This window comes from Amblyomma mixtum, chromosome 3, assembly GCF_055824585.1.
Source record: "Amblyomma mixtum isolate Tamu chromosome 3, ASM5582458v1, whole genome shotgun sequence".
Classification (NCBI taxonomy): domain Eukaryota; kingdom Metazoa; phylum Arthropoda; class Arachnida; order Ixodida; family Ixodidae; genus Amblyomma; species Amblyomma mixtum.
Window position 1 is genome coordinate 292,454,552 of NC_143014.1, and position 20,477 is coordinate 292,475,028.

At 50.2% G+C, this 20,477-nt stretch overlaps 1 protein-coding gene across 1 annotated transcript in view; it reads right to left on the bottom strand.

Annotated features, from left to right (window-relative positions):
• Nucleotides 1-929: 929 nt before the first annotated feature.
• The window catches only part of LOC149355172 (uncharacterized), a 437,737-nt gene continuing 418,189 nt past the window's right edge, over nucleotides 930-20,477 (bottom strand). The window contains exons 13-14 of the transcript XR_016291475.1: nucleotides 8,495-8,737; nucleotides 930-1,083 (exon numbers count right to left, since the gene is read on the bottom strand). The gene's annotated coding sequence lies outside the window, so the exon portion shown is untranslated. The remainder of the gene's footprint in view (nucleotides 1,084-8,494; nucleotides 8,738-20,477) is intronic.

Below are 20,477 nucleotides of genomic sequence, written 5' to 3' on the forward strand. Positions count from 1 at the left end.
CTGTAGAAAATGAGGATGGGGTACCGTTTGACTTAATAATGCTGATAGGCCTCCACTGTATATGGTGCTCCAGAATGGCAGGCTAACATTGTTACAAAGACGCAAGACCTGCCAGAACTTACTTTCGGGAATGCATGGACTGGTTTCTGGCCATCCAGAAAGCCGCTGCGGAGCCTCCGGAGTGGCTCTCGAGCCTAGAGCCGCTGTGCTATTTGAGTGAATTTTAATCTGACGAAGCAAGATTCATGCTCGCTGATCACGACAGTGCTGTGTGTATGTACATAGCGTTTAGTGTGTTTTGTTGATTGTTTTGTTGAATCTTATTTGTCAAAGCCAGGCAATAAAGAAGAAAAGAGCTGGCATGGTGGAGTGGTTAGCGTGCTCGTCTCGCACTCCGGAGACATTGATTCGATTTCCCGACTTGACCAATTTCCTACTCGGTTTTATTTTTTCTAGTCTGTCTAGAAGAGCGTGACACCTCTGCTGAAAACCTTCTGTCTGCAACGATGAGGCATTGAAGGCCTTAAAAACAATAGAGGACGCTTAAGCTCTTGTGCGCATCGGCACCCAAAGACACTTCATGTAGTCAAAGACCACAACGCATTCACTAGACCCACTTTTATTGATTTCGAATCAACCAGCCTTCGTAGCGTGTTCTGCGCGTCCTCGCCTCGCAATCTGAAAGAACTGGGCAGGATTCCTCGTATCTCCGCAATTTTTTTTTTGGAGGTTATCGTGTTGCAACGCCGACACCGGCTTTTCTGCGACACGACCTCCTTAACGCTGTCGCGTTAATATTTGAGCACGCTTATACGTAGCATAAGTCGCGAATCTTAGTAAGAACAAACGCAAACATCTTTTATATACATGTCTCTGGACCTTTTTATTCCTCCCTTAATCTTCTTCCCTAGAGGTTGCGGTAGGGAATCTGCGGGCAGCCAACGTAGGGCCATATAGCAAGAAGCGTCCACTTAGCGATCATGAGGCTGAGCGTGCGGCCGAAAGGCGCCCGGAACCAGATGACGCCTCGCCGGAAGGCCTCCTCGGTACTGCCGTTGATGAGAACGTGACCGATCCAAGTGGCTGCAACAGCACAAGATGACGCCACCAGGCTTAACCGCTCGCCAACTAGAAGGAGTAAGAATTAAGTGTGGCTACGAAATTCTTTCATTATTTAGTTATTTATCAGGACTGCAGCGGAAGGAGACTGTACTAGATGTTGGCACGCGGAAAGACACAGGCAGTCAGGGCACTCAGCATGTGCAAAGTCGGCGTAACAACTTTGTAGCAGAAGTGCACTCGGAAACAAACTGATCGTAGCGCTGTCTCGCAACCAAGCCGCATAATACTGTTACCAGCGGAGGGAGCATGCACTACCCCCCGTGCCTGCTGGCATTTCAGGCAATTGGCTTGTGTGACTGCGCCGAAATAAACTTTTCTCTCCAGTTCATGGATGCCCCCTCCGAGCATTAGGCTCCATGTCACATTGAACATGGAGTGACCCGCGTTTCCAACAAGCGGGGCGGTCTGCGGGGCAGGGACGCGCTTCGGCTCGTCTATGCCTTCGTGACTAACCGGATCCTCTACGCCGTGCCATATCTCCGCACTACTAAGCAAGACGAGGCGCGAATAGACGCCATCATCCGCAAGGCAACTAAGCGAGCCCTGGATCTCCCGGCGGCTACCTCTAATGCCAAACTCAAAGCATTGGGGGTGCTAAACTCCTACCAGGAGCTGCGGGAGGCCCACCTCGTGAACCAATACATGCGGCTCATGCAGACGGCCCCTGGGCGCCGCCTGCTAAACCGCTTACACATGCAACACGACTGCACTCCAGAGGAGGCGGAGCGTATCCCAGTACTGTGGCGCCATATGCTCTGGGTCTCTCCGCTCCCCCGTAACATGGACACCGATATGCACGAAAACAGACGACAAGCGCGGGCTCCGGCTCTTGAGAGACAACACGGCTCCCGACCCGGTGTATATTATGTAGACGTAGCAGGGCCATCGCCCACGGGATTTTACACGGCCGCTGTCGTTCACCAGGAAATGCACGTTGATGGACTCTCTTTTCGAGCCCTGAATTCAATGCGAGCCGAGGAAGTAGCAATAACGCTTGCTGCCGCCCACGCCAATTCGAGAATCATCATTACGGACTCCCGAAAAGCATGTGATCATTACTTGGCAGGGGAGATCTCCCCCTTAGCTGCTTGCATTCTAAGACGGACTGCCACTGATCCAACACCGAAAAGAATCATTTGGGCTCCTGGCCATCAGGGCTTACGAGGTAATGAGGCCGCTGACGCGGCTGCCCGAGCGCTTATTCACCGCGCTCCTCATCCCAGCTCTTCTGGCTCTGAGACTAACCAGCCGCTGCTGCGATTCAGGGAAATAATAACGAATTATAGCGACAACCACCGCCTTTTTCCGGCCTCTGCAAAGGGGCTGAGTAAGACGGAGGAGCGAACTTTAAGGCGTCTGCAGACAGGTACTCTACTCTGTCCTGCAATCTTAAAGCATTACGATCCTAACACGGATGGGCGATGCCCGCACTGTGGGGAGACCTGTGATATCTTCCACATGGTGTGGGCATGTACTCAAAATCCGCACCTCCCCCCTTCACCTACCCTTTCCAGAGAGGCATGGGAGACTGCCCTCCTCAACTGCTCCTCGCTTGAGTCCCAAAGGGCTCTGGTGAAACGGGCGAGAGACGGGGCATTGTCATGCGGTGTCCCGGACTAGGGACGCCGACCATGTAGCGGGGCCACTCTGTGGCTCCCAAACTCTATTTCAGCAATTAAAAGTTTTCATCACCACCACCACGCAGTGGGAGGCCAGATGGCTCCGTTACACCTTATGTCCGGCTCAGCAATGTACGTTCCTCTGTTGATGTTCTCACACAAAACACAAAAGGGCACACGAAAGTACACGCTGTCAAGCATGCACGCACATTACCTGCAGTAACACTGCTTCGGAGCCGCACTTAGTGGCTCAGTGAGTGGAAACTCGCGTGGTCGAATCCGAACGCGGCGATGCTTCAATGAGGATGGAAATACACAAATGCGCGTGCACTGCGGTTTCGGCTTGTACGCTGAAGCGCCGCACGAGGTCCAAATTATTTCCGAGCCCTTCGATAGTGCCCGTTTACTCGCAAAACTTCATTATTGAACAGGAACTCGCCATGGTGGCTTAGTGGCTGCGGTGTTCGACTGGCTGCGAGTCGAAGGTCGCGCTTACGAATCTCCGCCGTAGCGGTCTCAATTTGATGGAGCCGAAGTTCATAAACGCCCTTATGCTGTGCGATGTCAGGGCACGTTACAGGACACCAAGGGCCGTGTTTATCAGCTGTCCATTTTAAAATAGCCATTTCGAGTCCTTATGGTCCGCTGTCATTGGTGACTGAGATATACCCGCGGCGTGTAACCGCCTGTGGAAAGCGAACCGAACACTGGGTATAAGGCGACCGGACCTCACTGTTGGCTTCATATCACAGCCAATGGCAGCCGGTGGGCCAGTGTTGTCGCCTGCTGCTGACAGAGCGCAGCCATTGCACCTCACCAGTGGCTGCACATCGCAGTCAGTGCCAGGTCCACTCGCCAACCACCAAATGGCCGGATCACTTTCCACAGACGCTTGAAAGCTGCTGGTATACACCTGAGTGACCAATGACAGAGGACAAGACAGACGCGAAATGGCCACTTTAAAATGGACAGCTTATAGATTACGGCCCCTTGCTGGTTGAAATTTATCCGGAGCCCTCTACTACTCGGCGTCCCACATAGCCCGCACTTCGGGTTGTTAAACCCCACTACATGCATTTCATTGCATTATTGAACTGGAGGAAGAAGGGAGTGGGCCTTCGTGCCTAAACTTCGTATTTGATCTGACTGGGCGCTGGTAAAACAGAAGAAACAAATGGAAACCACACGCAGAGGAAGGAGAGCATCCTCCGTCACCTCCGAGCTAGATTTTGGGTAGCTTAAAGGGAGGGCTGATATCTGCGGGTGCCAGCTGACATCTGAGTACACCCTCCTGCTTCCTCCTCTCAAGCACAAAATGATACTTCATTCATTTTCTGCTGTTCGTGCGTCACAGCGCTGCTGTGGACACGGGAAACTTAATAGCGGATTGTCTAATGCGCGAGCCTTGTTGGAGAAAAGGGGAGAACCATCTCCTGGGCGCATGGCCGCATGAAGATCAAATAAAAAAGAACTCACGAACAAACGCGTGGGAGCGCACACATAGAAGGTGCAGACAGGAACAGGCTGGTGACGCTGTTGGAGAAACTTCAGATGTATTTTAATGGAACTCAATGATAAAGTGCCACAGAGGGTTCTCTCACGCGGCTGCCGCGTTTATAGTCTCTCTCGCTTTCTCTCTTGCGCTCTGCGTGCTTCCCTCTCTCTCGGCAGGGGTGCTTACGACAGGGCAAGCGCAGACAAGTCATGACTGCCTCTGGTGCGCTTCAACAAACGCACACCGTGCGCCCCCTCGCCCCTTCCTTTGGATACGTGCCTGTGCACTGACATCCAGGCGCAAGCGCTGTGTTCCTTTGAGTGGTATGCGCGGTCGAACGTAACGAAGCGACAAATATGGGTCATGAGAAATGCCGCACTGAAAGGCTCCGGATTAATTTCGACCACCTCGTGTCTTCAACGCGCGATTACGTCGCATAACACAGCAGCCGAATGTTAAAGTAACTGAGCGACTGCGGAGCGGGTCGATGCGCTGTTGTGGCGCCAGTTTTAACTTCTTAAGAGACGAATTCAGAGGTTTCAGGTTATGGCACTGTAGACTCTGTAGCGCACCTGAAATGACAACAGAATGAAGAATTGATATTTGAGCCCCGTCGCGGTGGCGAGTACGTGGGTTCGATCCTGGCTGAGGCGGCCGTATTTGGATGGGATGCGCTGTGCGATCTAAAGAAGCCCATGTGCTCGAAATCAATCCGAAGCTGTCCACTACGGCGTCCCTATGTCGGTTTGGTATTCGTATGAAAATATTGAAGGTAATGGTGCATTCTTCTGATATGCAGCAAAATCGTTCTTTTGAAGTGTTTCCATCGCTCGCATCGAGCAGTTAAGAATGCCTTAGAAAGCCAATGGGGAACACTTTTGAGGATGGCAAAAACATCAACAGAAAAAAAATGCGAGACTGGCGTAGGGCTATCTGCAGATATATGGATTGTTATAGCGGAACTTGGCATTATATGAAAAAATTACGTTCATAAACGGTTACCCGCTCAAAAACGATTTTGTCGAGAATTGTTGGGTACGCAGGGACCATCAATAAGCGAAAGTGCATAGGTGAATTGCACAGCATCGCAATCCTGAGTTCTCTCGCTTTTCCACCCCCTTCCATACATGTGAAATGGCAGTTAATTAGATATTACATCGTGCTTATCATCTAGGTGTTGCTAACGTTGACATCGTTTGGCTGCGAGAGGCCCCGCGCAGATGCCTTGGCCGGGGTGTAGTTCACATATGCTGCTGGCGGCCAGAGGGTGCGTTTTGCAATTTTCGTCTCGTTTCCCTTTCTTTCGGTCCCCCATCACTCCTGTGTCCTATGGCGACGTAAGTCGCGGCAGCTGACACCAATGACAGAGAAACGAAAGAAAGAAGAACGTAACATTACAGAAACTTTGATCGTGGGGCAGCTGCTGCAATTTCACGAAATTTCTGTCAGGATCATAGCGGGAATTCGTGTTCGCGAATTATTCCGAAATGTTTACCAATCGCAAGAAAGGAAAGCTCGCGGAAGTAAACTCATCTGCAGCATCTAAAGGAGGGTTATTTTCGCCCCTGAAATCGCATCTCCCACGCCGCAGGAGGCGCGCACCTGTCACGAAGAGGATGCCCAGGACCAGGTGAATGTTACGGTTTACGATGAACCGACGCAGGAAGTACTCGTCCTTGTCCAGCTTGTACTCCCCCTTGCGCTTCCTGTGCAGTGACCGGTAGGAGGAGGAGAAAAGAACAAGTCAGTTCCCGAGGCTGGCTCACAAACCTCTGATAGGAAAGGCTCGGCAGTGATATGTGTATTCAAGACACTCAGAACAGAGTATCCTTGTTGTGGGCGCATGGATAAGCTTTGCTCCAGCCGCGCTACGTGTAGCGTCAGGAGACAAACTTAAAAAAGTGTAATGTTGCAGTGACAATGCGCTGTGAGGTACTGTTTTAAACGCTAGATTGCGTTAATATATGTTCTTATTTGTGTGCAATGGGAAGCGAAATTTCAATATAATAATTTTAAGTATAGGTATCGCAGCATCGTATTCCTGACAACACAAATAAAGAAGTCACTGTTCTGAAATCCTTCAAGGCAACTATATGCTCACTGCGATATGCTGCGCCACTAATTGCTTGGCATCTGCAGGCATTTTTCTCGACGTGAAGAAAAATTGTTCCGGTGCGGATGAGGAAGGCCGGTCTCGAACACTCCAATACGTGAATACTTGAACCTTAGCTTAAGTTACGAACACGTGTATAAAAAAAGCGTGCCTAATTTTCAATCGTAAAAGAGTACCGCATGCTCCTCCGCGGTGGACGCAGCGTGACGGAAGCGAAATACAAATATGCCTCTGTTCTTTGCGATGTCAGAGTCAGGCGGACAGCATTAATCCGCAGCATCCTCCTACAGCGCTGGGTTTTCTCTCTTCCTCTCGCTCACTCCTTCCTCCCTTCCCTCACGACGCGGCTCGGGTGTCCACCGAGAGCGAAACAGTCGCTGCGCCCGTGAAGAATCGATGAGTTGCACCACGCAATTCGCTGCGTTGCCTGAGTTAGGCAGCACAGTCAGGAGCTATTTTCTGAGTGTTGCCATAAATACACCCGCGAGGAGAACTGCTACCTGGATGCTCGCAACCTGACGCGATTGTAGCGAAAGTAAGTGCCCCACACGAGTTTTTGGTGCCACCAATACAAAAATAGGACAGGGACAGGAAGTTTGTACGGCTAGCGCAGTTCTTATCAGGCACCGAGCCTATATTTTAAACCGGAGATTACGATTCTTTTTGCATTTCATTATTGCCCCGTGCTATCGCCGTGACTGGAGTCGGGCGCTGAAACGGACGAATAGTAAGAACCCAGTAGAATCGGGCAAATATGGTGTGACATTAATTACGTGCCTTCTATCCTCTGCTTACGGGCATATCAAGAGCGCAAAATGCGGTTTCTCCGGAAAAAATATTGCGGAAAAGGCGACCCACTGTTCCCGCTTTCCAACGGTACGCACAATTAGAAATGAACATTCGTTTCTAAGATATGTCGCGGCCGCGGTGGCCGAATGTCGATGAAGGCAAAATAAGACGCATGTTTGCTGGTGGTTCTGAATTCCTGAGCCATTCACTCCGTTGTCTCTCGTAGCTCTCCAGCTTTCAGGAGTTAAACCACGCTTGGCATATCAATTAAAAGGAAGTTTGTGCTTTGCGCTCTGCTCTTTGAACGTGACGTAGGTACGTTCAAAGCGCAGAGACGTACAACTTCCTTTTAATTGATATGCCTTACGTGTCAGTAAACTATACGCGGGTCAAACTGAAATACGTGTCAACACAGTGCCCATGAAGCCCTTGAACAAATGTCAGCTTGTCAGCCGCTGTGCGAATTTGAGGCCTGTTAAGCAGGTAGGAGCACTACATTAAGCAACTAGTCTATACTGTGCACAGTGCAGGGTCAAGTTGAACTCCCCGCTCAAAGCCACACAGTCTCAGCTTGGCTGTTATCCGCTCGACCAAATGAATTCTAACTCCTGCTGGCCGCCTGACACTGCAGTCTGTCTCATAGCTTGCTCCTTCTCAAGACATCCTCCGTGCTGGGCTGACAGCGAAACTATGAACCTCAAATGGAAGCCAACGTAAAAGCCGAATTCTTAAAGCTGATCCCGAGTTAGACTGTTCGGTGTTTGGCCGACTCTTATGCTGCCGTGCACACACAGGGCTATCCCGTTCGCAGAAGTGAGAGGACAGTCATAGCAAGCCAGCTCCGGCCAACTCTTTAGGAAAAAATGGCCTGGCTTAGTTTATGGTTAAGCCTAGGATGCGAAGTATAGTTTTGCGGTCTGGCGAGCCGCCCTCTCCCTGGCCGACATCTCGCTGCTCAACTGACTCAACGAGTGCGTCGCCTTTGGCGTGACGTCAGTATCTCCTAGCGGTAGGAGCGGGAGTTAGGCCGCCGGCGGAGGCTGCGTGTCCGCAAGCGAGCGCACGAGGCCCCAGCTTTCACAGCTGTTGTGACGTCATATCACGTAGGTCAAGTGGTAGCTACGCGGCCGTGCGCGGCGCTGCAAGGAAGAGCTCGGTTGTGCGAGTAATATGCTTCGCATAAAAAAACAAAACTTCTGAGGACTCGGATCCTGACTCACTAACGCATTCCCCAGTGCGCACTTCAGCATCAGCCAGCCATGAGACCGCACGCGCTCTAGATCGTGCCTGGGGCCCGCGAAGGGAACGAGAAAAGGCCCAGTGGCAGCACAGCCAATGGAGGCAGTCGTGACGTACCCGCTCGAGCTGTTGCGCGACAGGTCTCTGTACACCTTCCGTCCGGACCACACGCCCAAGGAGACGACGGCGATGCAGTAGAGGATCAGGAGCAGCGCACCAAAGATGCCCACCGCCATGGCTTCGCCGCACCGCCTTTGTTGGCCGCTGACGCCGGGCTTCGCGAATGGCTCGCGCATCCGCCTCGCGGCGTGGCAATGGGAACTTCTCCTTCTTCTCTGACTGCAGCCTGACCTTCCTGGGCTGTGTGTAAATGTGTTCTCTATGACCTCACTGAGTATCTTCTGTAATATTTCTTTTACAACTCATATTCTGTTGTTTTTTTTTCGAAAAATTTCCTGACAGCTATTTTCCTGGCACCCGCCGCGGTAGCTTAGTGGCTAGTGGCGCTGACGTTTTTGAAAGGTTTCTCCTGAAAAAATTCTTACCTTTAAAACCTTTAAAAAACGTCAGAGCCTTGTCTGTTGACATCAATGACTTGTACGGGGCCACCAAATTCCAAAACCACTGCGGAATTGACGTTGCCAGCCTCCTTGATCTACTAGATCCATATCTGCGCTCGACGGTCGTGTCTTTGAACGGCAGCTAATTTATCCAGAAGGAGGGCGTCTGTATAGGCTCGGGCCTCACTCCGTTCCTCAGTGACTGTCTACTAGCTTCCTTCGACCAAAAGTTACACCAAGCCTTACTTGGATCTTCAGTGGTACGTGTGTTCCGATACGTTGATGACTTTCTGGTGATTTTCAGATTAAGAAGTGGCCACAGCGTTGCAAAGCAAGCCAGTGATATACTCACTTTGTTCAGGTCTAATCTAAAACCATTTCAACCAACGATGAAAGTTCCGGATCATGACGGCATTCGCTTTCTGAACCTACAGAACATGATGTGCGACGAAGAGGTATGCTGGCGCTACCCAACCCGAGCACCAAAAGAGATTTTATCATACTCACCCTCTCATTCAAAAATAGTAAAACCAGGTGTCATGACAGCAGTCCTAAACAATACCATTTCCAGGTCATGTTCTCATCAAATGCAGTCTAGCTTCAGATGCCAGATCATGAGGCTGAAAAAGGCCGGCTTTCCAGACCACATCCTGTGCGCTGTAGCGGAGAGGATTCTTGCCGAATTCAGGACAAAAACAACGAGTTCCCTTGTTGCAGAAAACCGAAACTTCGCGGTGATACCTTATGTGCACAAGGTATCACACAGCCTGAAAAGAATTGCGGGAAAAGCTGGTGTCAGAGTCCTCTTTTCTGCCCCTAACAAACTGCAACGCTTGTGTAAGACCGTCAATCGTGAAGGACCTCCACTTGCCGAATGTGAAAAAAATCACGAATCACCCTTTGTGCAGTGCCGTAAAAATGTTGTCTATAAGATAGATCTATCCTGTGGGCGGTGTTATACTGGTCAAACAGGGCGTTGCCTCAATGACCGCCCAAGTGAGCATAAACGCTCCCTAAAACCACCCCCTAAAAGAAATTTGGCCCTACATTGGCTTTCTTGTAAATGCACTCCTTTTTTTCAGCCATATTGCAATACTTTATAAGCATAAGGACCAACCTACGCGGGAAATCGTTGCTCTTTTAATTCACCGGGGACTTGAAAATTGCATCAGCAAACCTTCCGTCGCACTAACACAAAAAGAAATTTACTATCTTAACAGTTGAGTACGCTAAGTGTAAGGTGCGATTATGTACTTTTGTTTGTTGTGTATTTTTGACAGTCATCACTGATGCTGTTGCATGTGTTGATTGTGCTCCTTTTCGCCTATTTGTTGCGTGCGAGCAATAAAGCCTTTTAGTCCCAAGTCAGCGCTGTGTTTGTCTCTGCCTTAGTCCCGTCTTTCGTGCGCTGTGCCTTCAGTTTGAGACTATGGTCGGCCGTGGAAGGGACGATATTGTGATTTCCACTGAGTGACTAAAGTCGGCATCATTAGTAGTGTACTGAAAGGCGTATTGTACCGCACATCTCAGTAAGGCTGAAACTTTCACCGCTATACCGTGGTGTACGGCGATGTTTTACAAGACGAGACATGGAAAGTCGGAACATGACTGTAAGGTATCGGTAGTGCACTGGGGGTCATTAGGACCGCCGCTAATCCTTTCTCAGCACCCCGCCGCTGCCGTCTTCAATGGACCCCAGTCACAACATATAGTCAAGAAAAAGTGCTGCTCTTTCTAGCGCGCGCCGGCAGCTGCGGCAGCAGGCGATTCCCACAGCCGCCTCCCCGAACTATTTACCTGATAACTTAAGGGCAGACTCAGTATTCTAAATACGCCGTGCAAATGCAGCATTCATTCAGCGGCAACATTTAATCGCCCCTGCGTTAAAAAACCTGCTTACCCTTTACCAAACCCGAAACTAAAACAAAACGTTAAGAGCCGGAACTATAAAAAGGACAGTATAAAATCCAGAATACAGTTTACTCGAAACTTAATTAAAGTTAGCATCTGAAGTAAACAATCAGATGCCTAAACATGTTCTCTCTCGCTTAAAGATTGTTTGCCATTCAGGTTTTATGCCAACAGGAATAAAAAAAATTCAGGGGCCACTTTGACGGTCTCAAGTGCGCGAGGCGAAAGCCTTTCCACGCAACTTTGGCCGCACGGCCGGTGCCACACGCGAGGTGGTTTGTCTAGCCATGGCTAATTGGGTCATGACGAATTAAGTCATGACTAATTAGTCATGACCCATGACTTACTAGTCATGATTGGTTAATGTCTGACTAGTCATGACTAGTTAATTGATGTCTGGTTAATGACTAGCTAGTCATGACTAACCAGCCATGACAAGTCATGACTAACCAGTCACCAACCAGTCATAACAAGTCATGACTGGTTAGTGACTAACTAGCCATGACTGCTCAATGACTAACCGGTCATGACCAATCAGTCATTAGTCATGACAAACTATGACTAAGCAGCCATGACTACTCATGGCTGGTTAATGACTAACTAGTCATGACTAATTGGGTCATGACTTAGTCATGATTGGTTATTGACTAACTAGTCATGATTTGTAAATGACTAACTAGTCATGACTAGTAAATTGATGACTGGTTAATTACTAGGTAGCCATGACTCATTAGTTGATGACTAACTAGTCGTGATTGGTTAATGACGAACTAGTCATGTCTGGCTAATGACTAGCTAGTTATGACTAACCTGCCATGACAAACCAGTCATGACTAACCAGTCATTAACCAGTCATAACTAGTCATGACTGGTTAATAACTAACCAGTCATGACTGGTTAATGACTAACTTGTCATGACTAACCAATCATGACTAACTAGTCATGAGTGATTAATGACTAACCAATGACTAACCAGTCATGACTGGTTAGTCATCACTAGTTAGTCATTCACCAATCATGACTAACTAGTCATGAGTGGTTAATGACTGGTTCAAATGCCAAATGAGTAGTTAATGACTTCAAATGCCAAAGACCCTGGTTCGATTCTCAGCACAGAGCCGCAAGTCCAGCTTGTTTTCGGTAAAGAAACCTGAATGCAACTTTTAGCAAAAAAAAAATAGAGAGAGCTACGCACGCTAGACACCCTACAGCAGCGAACGTAAACAGCGGTTGGATAGTAGATACGCTTCGAACTTGTCCGGCAGTCAATCCAGTTCGCTGCAGCGGCGGCGTCGGGAATTACAAAAAGTGTCCCAAGCGTCGCCTTCTCCGCAGTACACGGTTGTTTGGACACCACGTGATCGCGCTCTACCAATGGAGTCGCGAGCGGCGTTTTGAAAACAGACGCGCAACTCTGCTACCTTTGGTAGCATATACAGTAACTCTAGATGTCGGTGAGGCGCCGGATAGCTAGTAAGCCTCGGGAATGCTAAGTCGCCTTGGTACGCGGGTCCGAGCTCGCAGTGGCAGTTACAGAGGTAAGGCTTTTTTGCGCTGTTCACCAGTATGAGTTACAGAGGTAACTGCCCGTTTAAGCCCCATAATCCCCAATTCCGGGACGACGCCAAAGTCGAGGGTCATCGGAGGAAACCGATCGCACGTGCTGGCACGACGGTGTGTTTGCATTTTGTTTTCATTTTATTTTTGCGAGGGAAAGGATGTTTCTCCTGGCACGGGCCGGCACGACTGTGCGTTTGTGCTAGTTTTTGTTTTTATTTTGTGGTGGAAAGGGTGATTTACCCTACGGAAGCTGAAGGGCTGGCCATGCTCTCGATAAACCAATCATATGAAGAGTGTAAAATGATTGGGTGCTACCAAATGTGGGCCGGGCCTTGAGGTCTTTAAAACCGGGCTCCGGCGCCAGAAAATGGGTTCTGAGCTAAGGTCAGATGCTATGCAGCTTCGGCTATGCTGAGTAGGGGCCTCCCCTAGTGTTAGCCAGTTCCACTTTTTGTTGTTTTCTCTTTTTGCCGTTTAATTTGTCTCCAGTGACTAAATTTGTATGTGATGTAAATATCAGTATATAAATCTTCAAGTATTCGCTTTACCCCTGCATCGTAACTCATCGCAAGACCGTCTCTGACGGGGCACCCCTGTGCGAAGAAAAGCTTCAGTCTTCGAGTTAAACCAACCGTCTCTGGCGGGGCACCCCTGGTGCAAGGAAGATAGAGAACCTGAACTTTCATATCACCATTGGTTCTTATGGCTCCGGATACGGGCTCCTTTATATAGACAAACAACATTTATGCACACAGTCAGAATTTCATTTCCATATTTCAGTTATTAATATTTTGCTCTTTTTCATCTCGTAATAACGAAGTGATTATGAAATTTTACTGCATCGCTTATCAGTGACATAATCTGCGTTTCTCAATGACTGTAACTTAATCGGTTCAGTGATCTTCCATGCCGTAACAGAAAATTCCCCCAATTCAACCTGAAAAATCTGTTTCATGCCCTTTTTCCCTGCAGCAGCCAAAAAGAGTCGAAATTTAGGAAAAAAATTGAAGAAACTTCCGTTCTTGAAACATCCTGAAACTGCGTAAAAATTCTCTTTGACGGATCCTAAAATTACCTGCACGCAGGGTGTCGAACCGGAATTTTTTCGTGTTCGGTTCGGGTTCCGCTCCAGGGCGACATTCCGTTCCGGTTCGAACCGGTTCGGATCGCATTGGAGCGGTTCAAATGGGTTCAGACCATAAAAAATTCTGAACGTATGGTTTTTAGTCAAAGTTATTATGCTATTCAGTTTCCTGTGTCATAAAAGTATACAAAATAAAAACTGCAAAATTTGCTCATTGCGAGATGTTTTGTCTTTAGCCAGTTTACTGTCCGCCGCAAAAAGATATAAATTTACAGCAAGAGCCACGAAGTCAAATATACGTATACGATATAGAATCTATCCGATGAGGTACGTAAGGAGAAAAGCTGATGGATTTTGCACCTGAAAAAAACCCTTGAGCTTCAGGAGTGCAGGAGACCCCGTCGCGCGAATAATAGATCTCTCCTGAAGCTCGTGTCAGTCGGGAATTCCTCCTGCGCCGATATAGGGTTCTACTATAGCGCAGAGTACTTAAGCGGTCGCCACCAGGACCGCCGCATGCGCCCATTACGACAGGAAGATGACCTGGGTCGGCAGGAGCACCAATTAGCTTTCTTCCTAGGCACCACACTTCCTTCAGTCAGTTTTGTTGTCGCGTAGACTGGATGCCATTTTATCTGAAAGTATGCCATGTTCGAAAAAAAAATGCGGCGAATCGAGTCCCGAAGCGGTTCGGAACGGTTCCTTTGAATCGTTCCGGTTCGGGTTCAGTTCCAAGATGGCGAAAAAAATTTGCGTTCGGTTCGGTTCCGGGCAAAAATAAGAGTTTGATTCCGGTTTCGGGTTCAGGTTCGGTTCCGGTTCGACACCTTGCCTGCACGATTCAGCTCGGAAAACAAAATTGCTGTCTAGCAAAGTACTAACGCGCTCGAAAACTTCTACGGCACCTGCATGTCTCTTTGCCAAGGTTTCATGGAATAAACTTGGCTTTTTAAAGGCTCAGCGTGCTTTTCTTAGCGCTGTTTTTTCTCTTGAGCTGGTTGACGCCGCCGGTAATGGACACCACCAGCTGTGTTTCAGCCAAGACAAAACTGCGTTTCAGTCAACCCTATAGAGTGGTTTGTCAGTACTCATAAGGCATCACCGGCTGAGCGATGAGCGAGCCCATCTGCACCAGCGTGCAGCTAGAGCTGGCGCCCGAGTGCGCGGTGCACAGAGACTTATGAATCCATGCACTGTGAAAGACAAAACTGCGGTCTAATTTCGATGGAGGCGAAATTCTACAGGCTTGTGCACGGTGCGATGTCAGCGCATGTTGAAGATCCCCAGGTGGTCGAATTTTCCGGAGCGCTTCACTACGGCGGATCTCATAGCCTGAGTCGCTTTGACGTTAAACCCCCATGAACAATAAAACTGGGGTGAGGACCGTGACAACGATGTATCGTAATCTCAATGGACGTCAAAAACCAACATCAGTCATGCTGCCATCCTAGATTGGATTGGCATGCTATACGCCTACCTTTCGGATACGCAGCTTGATAAAACCCCTTTTTTGCTATACGATTTAATGGTGAAGACGTGGGGTCATTTGGCCCGCTACGAAGTGTCCCCAGGGATTGGTATTGTCTTCAACATTAATCAACATGGCGTTTATCGCCCTGTCCCTGACGTTAAGTTGATAGTACACGCTGATGACATCCCTATGTGGAGTGTTCACCGTGACCTGCAGACCGAGGCGGCTCTTTTAGAGTCAGCCTTAGATTTTACTGCTGCCTATGCGTCAACAGTCAGTCTTCATCTGTCTGTGAGAAAAACTACGTACAGCCTTTATTAAAGGCTTTGAGCCCAGGGGGTTTGCTTTTGAGCCGTGAAGTGGTGCTTCTGTAGCATTCATGGAAGTCCTACCAGTCGGAGGGGCAGGACCATAAATATTGTGAACTTCAGGATCTCTTGATCACTAAGGATGCACTACAAGCCACACAGTGTGGCTCTAAGGGCTCTATACCTCGGGCTCTAAACTTTTGACAAATGGGTACATGCCAGTCAGCAACCCCTATGGCCGCCGTAAGCTAGCTGCAACGCTAATTCTTCTACAGCCTGGGATCTCACTTTAAGAAAGCTGGGTGGTCAAAATCCTGGGTTTGACGATCCATCAGTCGGGGACGGGATCCATCAGTTGGCTGGGTCTGTCTAAAAAACAGACGAGGCTGATCCGACGTATTGCTCCCGAGACTGGCGGAGCCTGCTGACATGTCGCACGGCATCGGGTGAGGGTGGTTCTGCAACCGAGCCTCATTTGTCAAGCCCAGTGTCAGCATTCAACCAGGGCTCAGTGAGATTGTTTCGAAGCCATCGATTGAGAGGCTACAAGGCCCATCACTATGCTTCCCCGTATCACTCAGATCGTTGCTTAACGTGAGCATGCACAGCTCAACCCAACAGACGAAATAGTAGAGCAACGACTTGAGGCTCTTAGGTTAAAGGCCAGCCTTTCGCACTCGGAACGAGCACTCATCGCTTACACTTCATCGCACTCCTTATTGCCACAGCTGCTGGCTCTTATTCCGCCCTGGAATTTTAAACAACTAAGCGACAATAAACCAATCGATATTCGTCGCCCGTCGTCAAGTCATGCAGGCCATCAGTTCTGGACCGCATTTCTGAGCAAGACTCCCACGTGGCACGTGCCCAATGGCTTAATCGTTGTCTGTGTGGAAGCCGGTATCCAGGGCTTCGAAATGAGAACAGCAATTCACTGGGCGCATTTATTTTTCAGTCCCGGACTGTCCGGGACTACTTGCGGACTCGAGGCTGGTATTTGTTTTTCTCGGGCAGCCCGAAAGCTCCGCCCACCTGCCTGTATCGCCATAGCAACGCGTTCGTTTTTCGCCTATGGCAGTCCGCGCGCTACTTGGGGCTGCGGGGAAGGCAGCAGAGGACAGCTGCGCCACGCGCTGCCAGCCATATTGAGTTAGACTCTGTGTGCATTTTTGCGCACTTTTCGTGTTCCTGGAGGACGGTATCGTGCATAAAACCTTCACATGAGCTCCGTAGCGGCTCTCTGAGCCATCGTAAGACTTATTGTCCTTGCATCTTCGTTCTATTTTCTTGAAATGCACCACACACGGACTCGCGTTCAGAGCTGCGAGCGCGTATTGTTTGCTCGTGTCGTCAAGAGGTTCTTGTTCACCTGTTTTACGACCTGCTGTCTGCGCGCTTGCCTGAAAGGATCGCAGGTGAACCACTCGTATACTGGAGCAGCTATAGCGCTTGTTGACAACATTTTTGCGAAGGCTTTCGTCTATCTGCCTATCCGTAACGATATGGGCTACTTTGTGCGAACTTCGCCGCGAGCAGTAGCGGCGAGCATACCCCCGAAGCTGAGTTCTGTGAGCACCTACGCTAAGCTGACAGTACGGTCTTCAAATCGGATAAGTATCGGGATCGAGCGCATGGCGTTGCTTCGGCGTCGTGGTGGCCATGGATTGCGTCTTCTGCTAGCAGATGACAGCGTCCTGGTACGGTAACCGAGAGGGAGCCCGGCTCTGGCGGGGTGTCCGCAAGCAGCCTATGGCAAGTAGGTCATGTGACCATGACACTGTTTCCTGTCAGAGCGGAAGCCGAGACCTGTCAGCAAGTAGTCCGGGACTGGAAAAACAAATGCGCCCACTGCTTATGCAAGCATCCCCGTAATAAGACGTCTATGGTTTGATTCGACGAACCGCCATCCTGTGTCTGTTGTTTCAGCCAGCGTCTTCGCTTCAGCGGACGCCGTCGTTGAGACGCGCGTCTTTTCTTTCACTCTTTCCTTTCCTCGTATCTTTTAACTCTACTCTATCTGCAAGTGGCAGCGGTGGTGACTCGGCTCGTGCCAGTCGGCAGGCCCGTGCACTTTCCTTTTCATCCTTCTCTCGGTCGCAACAACAACTGTATATGAGTATCTGAACTGGCGATGATCGACTTACTATGTGCGTCCTACAGCCGCTTGTTGGCGTCGCCCTATTTTTCTTGCAATCGCTGGTGGGTTTCTGTACCATCTACGAGAATATGCACTAACATACGCTGCCGGCTTTTCTCGTAATGGGACTAATAAGGCTTTCGCATCAAAACCCGAAGGCTAGCTGGAAACAAGCTTTTAGTCGGCCTTCGTGTTTCTCACGGCGGTGGTGGTGGTGAAAAACATTTTTCTATTAAATTGTTACAGAGTGGTGATTGGGGCAGGGCCCTGTGGGCCCTTTCCCCTCACATTACTAGGTGGAGCCCCTATTACGGGGCCCCATTGGCAAGCAAAGCCGACCGTGTCTGTTGAACGAAGGCCTTTTGGGTCTTCAGGTCTTGACAGCCGAGCAAAGCCGCCTCCCAGTCCTCTCTTGTGGGGTTGGGGGGGATAGATGGGATTGACTGGCACGCCCAAACCACTTGGAAGGCGTGAGCCACCTCCCCACAGAAGTGGCACGCGCCATCAAAGGATGTGTTGAAAGGTTAATACCGCCGGGCACAGTACAGTGTTGGTGAGACTTGATGAGGAGGCGCTCGTCCGCGCGATCCAGTCCCTTCCAAGGGGCCGGGTAACGCCGGTGCTCTTCCTTGTAGTAATCGGTGATGTGTTTGAATGTGAGGGCCAGATTGTTTGACTGGGGGTAGGCTTCCAAGGACAGGGAGATAGCCCGGGGAGAGAGTGCGCGGGCGGCCTGGTCGGCCTGTTCGTTTCCCTGGAGTCCCTGGTGACCGGGATCCCAAATCAGGTTACGTGGAGTTGGATCTTCGCATCGGCAGCTATATCGCAGTATGCACCAGACAAGCGCAGTTGAGGCGCCCATGACAACACCACCACCCTCAAGAAACTTAAGCAGGTTGTAGGCGCGATATCGCACCTCATCCGCATGGTTTCGGGACATCATAGAGGCATGAAGGAGTGCGACCTTGGTCGCCTCATTCATGCCTTTGTCATCAGCCGTGTGCTGTACACTACCACATACCTACAGCTATCCAAACAAGGCATAAATGCCTTGATCCGCAAGGCATTCAAGGTAGCACTTCATCTTCCCCTCAACACACCCACAGACAGATTACTAGGCCAGGGCCTCCACAACACGATCGAGGAACTGGTGGAGGGCCATCGACAGGCCCAATACATCAGGCTCACATAAACCTCCACAGGCCGGTACGTCCTGGACTTCCACGGAATCCGAATACTGGCCAACGACCCAACCCTCCAAGCCATCCCTCGAACCCTTCGCCAGGAGCTGCTCATCAAGCCGCTCCCGAGGAATATGCACCCGTCCCACCATGAGCAGCGCCGCAGAGCCCATGCGAAGGAACTCCATCGAGCGTACGGCTCTGAGCTGGAAGCCGTATGGGTGGACGCTGCCCGCACGGGTGATGAAGCGACAGCAGCTGTGGTGGACTCCTCGCCATCCTTCCTCCTCACACTACCCCTCCCCCAGACACCTCCCCAGAGTTGGCAGAGGAAGCCACCATTGCACTTGCTATCACCCGCACGGTAAATTTTAATTGACTCAAAAACTGCGATTCTAAATTTTGCTCGAGGCCGAGTCCCTGCTTTTGGAACTCCGGACTCGCCCGATGTACTCCCACCTCGCCAGGTGGACCTGATATGGGTGCCTGCGCATTCCGGGAATCCAAGAAACGAGGCAGCCAACTTCTCAGCTCGAGGTTCTTTAAACCGGGCTCAGGTGGCCTCGGATCGGGGATTCACGAAGGAGCGCATGCACTCATTCAGAGAGCTGACGCAGGCCTACAGAGCCTCACGCCAGCTCTACCCTCTGCCCCACCCCTCCCTTGATAACAAGCACACAACACTCTGGCGCAGACACACATTCTCCCCTCACCCTTTTCCCTAGCCCACAATCATCCCTCCTTCCCCACTCCTGCTTGCGCCCTATGCCCAGAACCCTTCGCCTCTTCGCTCCACATCATTTCCCTCTGCCCGGCGAACCATCCCCCGCGAGGCCTAGGGAACTTCAAGACCTGGGAGGACTGGGGCTGCGCTCGGAGGACCAGGCCGTGCAGACCATCGCCACTGGCCGGGTTGCCAGTGTTATGGACCTTAGGAACATAAGCACTTCAGTGCAGTGCGGTCGTGTGCGGACGCTGGGGCGTGCCCCGAATTCCTCTTGTAATAAAGTTTTTCTCTGTCTCTCTCGACAATGTGAAGGAGTTATGCGTCTTTCCCTTCCTCAAATCCAACGGAGCGACTAGACTGCGAATAAGGCTAGATTGGGAATCGTATTCGCATCCTAAATAAACACTCTCTGGGTTTAGAGGAAAGGAAAGGTGCTTTCCTGGCTCTCTTTTTAGGCGGACACTTGCACCGCGCAGTGAGGAAAAAAAGGTTAGGCAGGGTTTAACCACGGTTATCCCCAAAGATCGAGCGGTAGCATTTTGGCAATGACTAACCCAAACGCAAGAACATAAACTTGTATAAAAGAACTTTAACGCTTGTACAAATATTACGCATTTCCAAGCTTCGGCAGTCTTAAGTGCCTCTGCCGAATAGTTTGTCTTGCAACTCACATATCCCTCAGCCAATACGGGTTAAATGGGTTCCTTGTGGCCTCCTGAGGTCAGAAAGGCACGTAGATTATGCGACTCGCCTTGCGATTTACTCCTAGTCAGCGCCGCAACTCATTCTGAATGCCGCCACTCTCTTTTTGCCGAGGAAGCAGCACCTCCGCGCCGCACAAGTTATCTACTTCCTCCTTGTGCGGCCACCCTCCCCCGCTGTCTCACCCACGTACAGGAGGTTGCGCTTCGGAAGTCTCAAGGGGGGGGGGGGGGGGGGGCAAGGGTGGTTGACTACACACCGGCCGTCACTCGGAACTACCGAGGCTTTTTTCCCCGCTCCAGGTGCCGAATATACCAATCCAAGGAAATGGAAGCCGACATTCATTCGTATACTGTGGGCGTCCCAGCTTTAAAACCTAGAAGAATCAGGCACCAGGCCGCATCGAGTCTTCTGCCAAGTCCATGCATCCTAGCTTGGACGTATCCTATGAAACTTGCA